General features: G+C 39.4%; 1 pseudogene; it reads left to right on the top strand.

Moving 5' to 3' along the window:
• The first annotated feature begins 6,155 nt into the window (after nucleotides 1-6,155).
• Nucleotides 6,156-6,410, top strand: LOC102817836 (annotated as a pseudogene).
• Nucleotides 6,411-9,351: the final 2,941 nt, after the last annotated feature.

The following is a 9,351-nucleotide window of genomic DNA, read 5'->3' as shown; positions in this document are numbered from 1 at the left end:
ACAATCACAATTAATCCTGCTAACAATTACAAATGAATCATAAGACCTACCTGGAAAAGAGGAAAACTATTCAGTGGGGATTCTACCTTACCCTCACATTCTGAAACTGCACACACCCACTGAAATCATGTAAGTCATCGACTTCATGCCTTTATAGTCCAATTTTAGTTATCCAATGTGTTGACAATTTTTCCATCTACATTCATGAATATTGGTCTATAATTTTCTTTTTTAGTAATGGTTTTGTACACAAGTGCATGCTCACTTCATAAAATGAATTTGGGATTTTTCTTTACTTTTTCTCTGTTCTGGAATAGTTGAATAGAATTGGTTCTTCTCTAAATATTTGGTAGAATTCACCTGTGAAGTCATCTGAGCCAGACTTTTTTGTTGTAGGGATTTTTTTTTAATGATCTCATCAATTTCTTCTTTTTATAGGTTTGTTCTAATGTTGAACTTTTAGCCTGTATTTGTATAGATAGGTGGTGTATTTCTAGAAATTTGTCCAGCTCTTGTAGGTTTTCAAATTAGTTGTACAGTTCATCATATTCTGTTATCCTTTTTATTTCCATTGGTTATGTGTGACATCACTCATTTCATTTCTTATGTTATTTTCCTTTTCTCCTTAGTTAGATTTGACAGTGGCTTGTCAATGTAATCCTTTCAAATAAGTAATTTCTTGTCATATTCTATAGTTTTTCTCTTTTCTATTTCATTGATTTCAGTTTTAATCTTCATTATTCTGGTGGCTGTCATCTTATTTTACTGCTCTTTTTCTAATTAAGTGCCATCAAGTCAGTTCCAACCCTTAGCGATCTTGTATAGTTTCCAAGAAGTAGCTGTTGAGCTGTTGACCATGTGGTTCAAACCAACTTTGCAGTCCAGCGCATTAACCCACAGTGCCACACCAGAACTTCTAATTGCTGAAGATGTTGAATTAAGGTATTGATTTTGATTGTTTTTCTTTATGGATGTGTTTGTCTATTGCTATAGATTTCCCTCTGAGCACTGCTTTTGCTCTGTCCCAAAGGTTTTGGTATGTTCTGTTTTCATTCTTGTTTGATCCAAGGAGCTTAAAAAGAAATCCTTCTAATACCCAGCAGTTTTTTTTCTTTTCTTTTTTTTTTTTAAGGTTTTTATTGTGGATTGAGTGAAAGTTTACAGGGCATATCATCAGTTTTACATTTAATAAATCATACCTTGTTTCATTACAATGATTATAATCTCCTCCATGTACCATCAGTTAACAGTATTTCTCTCTATCCACTTTAGCTTTTTAAAAAACAAACAAAAAAAACCACTCAGGCATATATAATAATTTACATCTCCAAAGGGCATATTCTGCAAGTCTGTTCCTGGCCACCAGCTCTTAGTCCCTCTCGTCTTAGTCTATGAATCTATAGAGTCCTCAGCCACTCCCCCTCTCCATCTCCCCATCTCTGGCGCTGCTACTTCTCTGGATAAGGTCCCGCATTCTGCTTGTGCGTTTCTCTCTTGATGGTCCTAGGGTCCTCTGTTTCTGGACTGTAAGATTAACCACTCCCTTGTTTTTGTTACAAAACTTCTACTTTTAGGAGGCGGGGCTTGATGGCGGCTAGGGTGGAGGTGCAGTGAAGGTCACTGTCAGCAATAACAGAATACCAGGCAAAGCAGATCCAGGGCAGAGCTCCAAAACTTGGAACCACAGAGATAGGAATATTTTAAAGGTTTATAGCTTGTGGAGTTTGGAGCTGAAGTAAAAAATCGCAAACTTTTGAATCTACCGGACCGGGCTCAGAGGCCTGAGCCAACATCCTGGGCGAGACCAAGCGTCAAGACGAAATGGGGAGCAGAAACACCACGGAAAAATGCCGCGGGAACCTTGGGACAAAGGTGGACAATATACTTTGTCAGTTTTGCTTTGTTCTGATTTTTTTTCTTTGGTATCTGGTAATTGGCGTGCTCACTGTTTGCCCACCTCCATTCTGGTGAATAGAGGGAGAGCCTGAGCTGAGTGGTCACCCCCCCACTCTCACTGCTGGTGGGTTCTTCTGCTACGCATGGGTACAGATACTCAGCCCAAGCGGAGGCCTTGAACTTTTAATATCTGTTTCCTTTTTGATGTTTTTTATCACGGGAAAGAGCAGGAGAGGCCTGAAGGGAAGGAAAGAGTTTAAAGGTAAAACTGGCCAAAGGTTGGATTGGAGCCTGAGTTATAACAACCAACACTGGCAACTTGGAATCTCTTGGGCAGCTTTGAAGGCAGGAATGTAGAACATTAAAGCCATACTCATATTAAGCTACAGATTTTTTTTTCCCTTCTTTTTCTTCTCTCCCTCCTCTCCCTTTCCTGTGATTAGAGACTGTAGTATTCAGTCTTGATTTTGTTGGTGCTTTTTTTTTTCTTTCACTGGTGGTGTTTTGCTGTTATATGCCCCCCTTCTGCCTTTGGAGGACTCTGGTCTCCCTATATTACACAAGAAGAGTCAGCAACTGCTGCCATATAGCCAAAGTACAATCACACTCTATAAAACACCAAAACCCAGGCAAGAACCAATATCAGCTGCCATATACCAGGGAAACAGACAACACCGGTGAAAGTTACTCTGACTTAAGCAGTAAGAAGAGGGAAAAGGGAAGCCCACATCCTGATCACATCTTCCTGGAAGCAATCAGAAAACATAAAAAATTACCAAAACACATAATAAGTATTAAGGCCACAGATAAACATTAAACATGTCCAAGAAGCAAAAGCAGATGACCATATCAGCACATGTCCAAAAACAAGATAAAATGTCTGAGACAAGTGAACTAGAAGTAGACCTGAACTCCATTCTAGAAGGAGGGCAGGCCTTGGAAATGCCTGAGAAAGAATTCAGAAAAATGATTATAAAATGTTTCAAAACACTTTACAGTGGAGTTGAAAAAAACAAGGAAGAAATCAGGAAAGTGCTACAGGAACAATCAAATAAGGTAGATACAGCATTGGAAACAATTCAAAACCTACAGAAAGAGGTCCAAACGATCAATAACAAAATAACAGAACACTCTGAAAGGGCAGAGGAGTAGAATAGACGAGATGGAAGGCAGAACCCTCTCAATACCACTAAGATAGAAGAACAAACAAAAAAGGATAAATTCTGAAGAAGGTGTAAGATTCATGTTGGACAACATGAAGAAGAGTAACTTAAGAATTATCTGCATTCCAGAACAAGAAGAATCACACAAGTCCATAGAGGAAATAGTTGAAGAACTGCTGAAGAAAATTTCTCTAACATTCTGAAAAGCAAAAAGATAAGCATTCAAGAAGTTCTTGTTTCCATTCCACCTTCTCTCCCAGCCTTTCTGAATTTTGTTATTAGGTAAATACTTCCCTTCTGATCTTGAATGGTTGACCCTTTATGTGCATGCTTCACTAGTGTTATATCTCCTATATACCTATCTACTGCTTGACTGAAATTGAGCCAAAAGGGAAAGTGCAGTTCAAGACCTGAAAGTTGATCAAGGGTCATAGTATCTGGTAGATAGGGATGAGCAACTTAGACATTGGCTACTTAAAATGAGGGGGCGATAAAGGCACAAAGTGACTGGCTTACAAGGTTTCAAGGGGGAGTTTAGTTTAATAATGTGTGGGGGAAGAAAGTCCCCACTGAATAGTATTCATCTTATCTAGATAGGTCTGGTTAAAAGACATGGGGATAAGAGTCTTATGATTCAATAGTGAGTAATTGTTATGACTAATTGCGACTTTCATAATTGTAAAGGTAGAGTTTTATAACAAAAATGGGGGAGAAGTTAATCTTACAGTCCAGAAACAGGACCCTAGGAACATCAAGGGGGAAGAGCACAACAAGCAGAATGCGAGACCTTTTCAAGAGAAGCAGCAACACCAGAGATGGGAACATGGAGAGAGGGAGCAACTGGGAACTCTAGATTCATGGGAAGAGAGGGATTAAGAGATGGTGGCCAGGAGGCAGACTTGCAGAATGTGCCCTTTGGAGGTGTAAATTATTATATATGCCTGAGTGTTGTTTTTTATTTTTTAAAAGAGCTAAAGTGAATAGAGAGAAATACTGTTATCTGATAGTACATAGAGAGAAATACTGTTATCTGATAGTACATGAAGGTGATTATAATCATTGTAATGAAACAAGGTGTATGATTTGTTGAATGTAAAACTGATGATCTGCCCTGTAAACTTTCATTCAATCCACAATAAAAACTTAAATAAATAACTAAAAAAGGTCATAGTATCTGGTTCCTACAGTCTCTTCCTGACAGGTAAGACTGATCTTTTTTATAATTTTGAGTTTTGTACCACAGTTTCTCCCATTCTCTACAGGGCCTTCTAATGCGATCCCTTTCAGAACAGTTAGTAGTGGTAGCTGAGCCCCCTCTCATTTTTCTTGTCTCAGAGTCATAGAAACTGATGTTCACATAGTTCATTAGTACACTGGACTGACCAATTCCAAGCATCTTCAATTTTCATCATTCTTCTTTACTCCACACAAGGAGAGACCAATATTTGCACCTTAAATGTCCCCCCAATTTTTTGCAATGAATGACATAAAATGTATAGAAAAATCCAACATCTCTATAAGAAAAAGACAAACAACCCAATTGAAAAATGGGCAGAGAACATGAACCGACACTTCATCAAAGAAGACATTCATGATCACTAGCCATTGTTGTTGTTAGATGCCGACTCATAGTTACCCTATGCACAACAGAAGAAAACACTGCCTGGTCCTGGGCCAACCTCACAATTGTTGCCATGCTTGAGCCCATTGATGCTGCCACTTTGCCAATCTATCTTGCTGGGGATCTTCCTCCTTTTCTCTGACCAAACATGATGTCCTTCTCCAGAGACTGGTCCCTACTGACAATATATCCGAAGTATGAGAGGTGACGTTTGGCCATCCTGGCTTCCAAGGAACACTCTGGCTGCACTTATTCCAACACAGATGTTTGTTCTTTTGGTAGTCCAAGGCACTTTCAATATTCTCCAACACCATAACTCAAAAGCATGAATTCTTCTACGGTCTTCCTTATTCACTGTCCAGCTTTCACATACATATGAGGTTATTGAAAATACCATGGCTTGGGTCAGGTGCACCTTAGTCCTCAAGCTGACATCTGTGCTCTTCAACACTTTAAAAAGGTCTTGTGCATCAGATTTGCCTGATGCAATACATCGTTTGATTTCTTGACTGCTGCTTCCGTGAGTGTTGATGGTTGATCCAAGAATGAAGTCCTTGACAACTTCAGTCTTTTCTCTATTGATTAGAATGTTGTTTATTGGTCCAGTGGTGAGGATTTTTGTTTTCTTTACACTAAGATGCAATCCATACCGAAGGCTGTGCTCTTTGATCTTCATCAGTAAATAAGTCTTCTTCACTTTCAGCAAGCAAGGTTGTATCATCTGCATATCGCAGATTGTTAATGAGTATTCCTCAAAACCTGACGCCATGTTTTTCTTCATATAACCCAGCTTCTCGGATTATTTGCTCAGCATACAGGTTCAATAAGTATGGTGAAAGAGTACATCCCTGTTGCACACCTTTCTTAATTTTAAGCTATTCAGTGTTCCCATGTTCTGTTCAAACAACTGCCCCTTGGTCCAGTTACAGATTCTTCATGAGCACAATTAAATGTTCAGGAATACTCATACGTCATAATGTTGTCCATAGCTTGTCATGATTCATTCACATAATCAAAAGCCTTTGTGTAGTCAATAAAGCACAGGTAAATATCTTTGTGGTATTCTATGCTTTCAGCCATAATACATCAGACATCAGCAATGCTATCCCTTGTTCCACAGCCTCTTCTGAATCCGGCTTGAACCTCTGGAAGTTCTCTGTCAATGTATGCTTGCAGCCATTTCTGTATTACCTTTAGCAAAACTTTACTAGCATGAGATATCAAACATATTGCCTGATGATTTCTGCATTCCATTGGGTCACCTCTTTGGAATGGGCACAATACGGATCTCTTCCAATCAGTCGGCCAGATTGTTGTCTTCCAAATTTCTTGGCATAGATGAGTGAGTGCCTCATGTGTTGCCTCACTTTCTTGAAAGATTTCAATTTTTATTCCATCAATTCCTGGAGCCTTGTTCTTTGCCAATTCCTTCAAAGAACCTAGGACTTCTTCCTTCCTTGGCCTCTGAGGCCAACATGGCAACAAGACTCACCACCTTCCACAAGAACACCTGGGTCAAGGGGCTGGTGCTGGTCATGTCCTTCACCATCGGGGGCCTTGCTATTGCTCTGCCCCCGTTAAGTCCCTACACCAAGTACTCCAGCATGATCAACAGGGCCACCCCTTACAGCTACCCAGTGCCCCTCCGAGATGATGGGAATGTGCCAGACATGCCCAGCCACCCGCTGGACCCCCAGGGCCCCAACTTGGAGTGGCTGAAGAAACTGTGAGCTCTTGATCATATGCTACCTCTTGAAACAGTTGAACATCAACCGTTTTGGTACAGTGACTGTGTATCTCTTCTATCTTCCTTTGATGCTTTCTGCATCATTCAATACTTTGCCCAGAGAATCCTTCAATAATGAAAGTGGAGGCTTGAATTTTTTCTTCAGTTTTCCCAGCTAGAAATATGCTGAATGTGTTCTTCCTTTTTGGTTTTCTGACTCCAGATCTTTGCACATTTTATTGTAATATTTAGCTTTGTCTTTTCGAGCTGACCTTGGAAATTTTCTGTTCAGTTCTTTTACCCCTTCATTTCTTCCATTTGCTTTAGCATCTTTATGCTGGAGAGAGATGCCAATCAAAATAGCAGTGAGGTACCATCTCACACCAGCATTAATAGCAAAGTTAAAAAAAAAAACAAAAAAAACCCAGAAAACAACAAATACTGGCGAGGGTGTGGAAAGACTGGGACCCTCCTACGTTTCTGGTGGGACTGTAAAATGGTACAACCACTGTGGAAAAAGTCATGGCACTTCCTCAGAAAGTTGGAAATAGAAATACCAAATGGCTCAGCAATCCCTCAACTTGGTATATATCCACAAGAAATAAGAACCATAACATGAGTAGATATATGCACACCGATGTTCATCGCAGCACTATTCACAATAGCAAAAAAGATGGAGACAGCCTAAGTGCCCATCAATGGAAGAATAGATAAACAAACTTGGGTACATATACACAGTGGAATACTGTTGAAGAATAATGATGAATCTGCGAAACACCTCATAACATGGATGAATCTGGAGGACATTATGCTGATGAAATTAGTCAATCACAAAAGGACAAATATTGTATGAGGCCACTATTGTAAAAACTCAAGAAAAGGTTTTCATGAGAAAAGAAAATTCTTTGATTGTTGCCAGGGGTGGGAAGGAAGGGAGAGTAATTCACTGGTTAGAGAGTGTTGTTGTGTGCCTTTGAGTGAGTTCTGACTCAGAGTGACACTGAATAGGGTTTCAGAGACTATAAATCTTTACAATGGATTTGAACTGCTGACCTTGCAGTTTGAAGCTCAACATGTAATGCCCTATGCCACCAGGACTCTATTCCTCCATTCCATTCCTATAGGCCTAGATGTTGCTTATGTTCAGGGCATCCAATTTGGAAGTAGTTAGTGCAGGGGTCAGGGTTTTTCAAACTTAGAGGGCACCTAGGGGCAGGTTGGCTGGTTATGAGATTTCCCTCTACTCTAGGGACTGGTTCTGTGAGTTTTGCAGGTCTGAAGCAGGGCTCGTCTGAATCCAGATGTTTGGCTTGTGCAGTCAGCCCCAACTCAGAGTGGGCGAAACACAACTGCAGTGGTCACAACTGGTAGCTCCAACCTCCAGGAAAGCAAGGACTGTGCTGGGGGTAGACAAGGATGAGAAGTGGTTATGCCTCTGGTCACTATGGGAGTGTGGGGAAGAAGTAAGAATCATACCTTTTTCATTGCCAGTCACTGGTGTGCATCTGTGCCTCTTGGTCACAGATTTCTCTGCCTCCAAAGTCACTCAAAAAAATTCAAGATGCTCTCACTGAGTCTGGCTAGGTAATAGTTCACCTGTCTATCTCCTTTTTTTTTCCTGCTCCTGTTCAGCTTCTTTTCCTAGTAAGCAATCAAACCCTATCATTTCCTGTGAAGCTCCAGTATTATCATCTATATCTTTTTTATTTGGTTTCTTATATCTTTGTTGTAGAGGGTCTGTGTAGTGTATCTGCCTACTCCACCATCTTGCCAAAAGTAGCATGATTTTTAAAAAATTACGGTACAATTTATACAGTTAAATGCATAGATTTTATATATATAGCTCAATGCATTTTGATAACTGTGAGCACTTGTGTAACCACCACCCCAATAAAAACATAGAATATGTCCATCACTCCAATGTTCCCAACCCCATCAGAGCAACCAGTGTTCTGATTTCCATCACAGATTCCATTTGACTGTTATTAGACTTCAAATTAATGGAATCAAATTATATGTAACATTTTGAGACTGGTTTCTTTTATTCATCATAATGCCTTTGAGAGTCATCTAAGTTGTTGTACTGATCAGTGTTCATTCTTTTCAGTGGTGAGTGCTATTCCATTGTATACTATATCAACATTTGTTTATCCATTCATAAGAACATCTGAGTTATTTTCAGTTTTAAGATATCAGGAATAAAAGTGCTCTAACCATTCCTGTATAAATCGTTCTATGGACACATGCACTCATTTCTCTTGGAATGAAATTGCTGGGTTTATGTTTAACTTTATTTGAAATTGTCAAACAGTTTTCCATCAGCAAAATATAAAACAATTGTACCACATTCTTGCCAATGCATGGTATTGTATGTATTTTTAATTATAATCATGTTTATGAGTGTGTAGTGATACCTCATCATAATTTTCTATTGTATATATACTTCCCTGATGACTAATTCTGTTGATCACCATTTAATGTGCTTATTGAATTCATATGTCATCTCTCATGAGGTGTCTGTTCCAGTCTTTTGTCCATACTTTTGTGTTGGCTTTTTGTTAGCTACCATCGAATTGGCTCTGTCTTATAGCAACCCCATACACAATGAAATTAAATGCTTCTGGGTGTTGTGCCATCCTCAATATTGGTTTTGAATTAGACCATTGTGATCCATAGGATTTTTAATGGTTGATTTTCAGAAGCTGATCACCAGGTCTTTCTCCCTAGTCTGTCTTAGTCTGAAAGCTCTGCTAAAACCAGTTTAGCATCATAACAGCACACTCACAGATAGATTGTGTCTATGCATGTGGTGCAGTAGCCAAGAATCAAAACCATGTTTCACACACGGAAGGTGAGAACTCTACACTAATCCACCACTATATTTGCAGGGACTCTTTATATATTCTGGAGACTAGTCAGTCCTTTGTTAGAGGACTAGTCTTTGT

Source organism: Chrysochloris asiatica, unplaced genomic scaffold, assembly GCF_000296735.1.
Source record: "Chrysochloris asiatica unplaced genomic scaffold, ChrAsi1.0 scaffold00239, whole genome shotgun sequence".
In the NCBI taxonomy this organism is placed as follows: Eukaryota; Metazoa; Chordata; class Mammalia; order Afrosoricida; family Chrysochloridae; genus Chrysochloris; species Chrysochloris asiatica.
The sequence above is the reverse complement of the archived record's forward strand: the minus strand, read 5'-3'. Positions and strand labels throughout refer to the sequence as shown.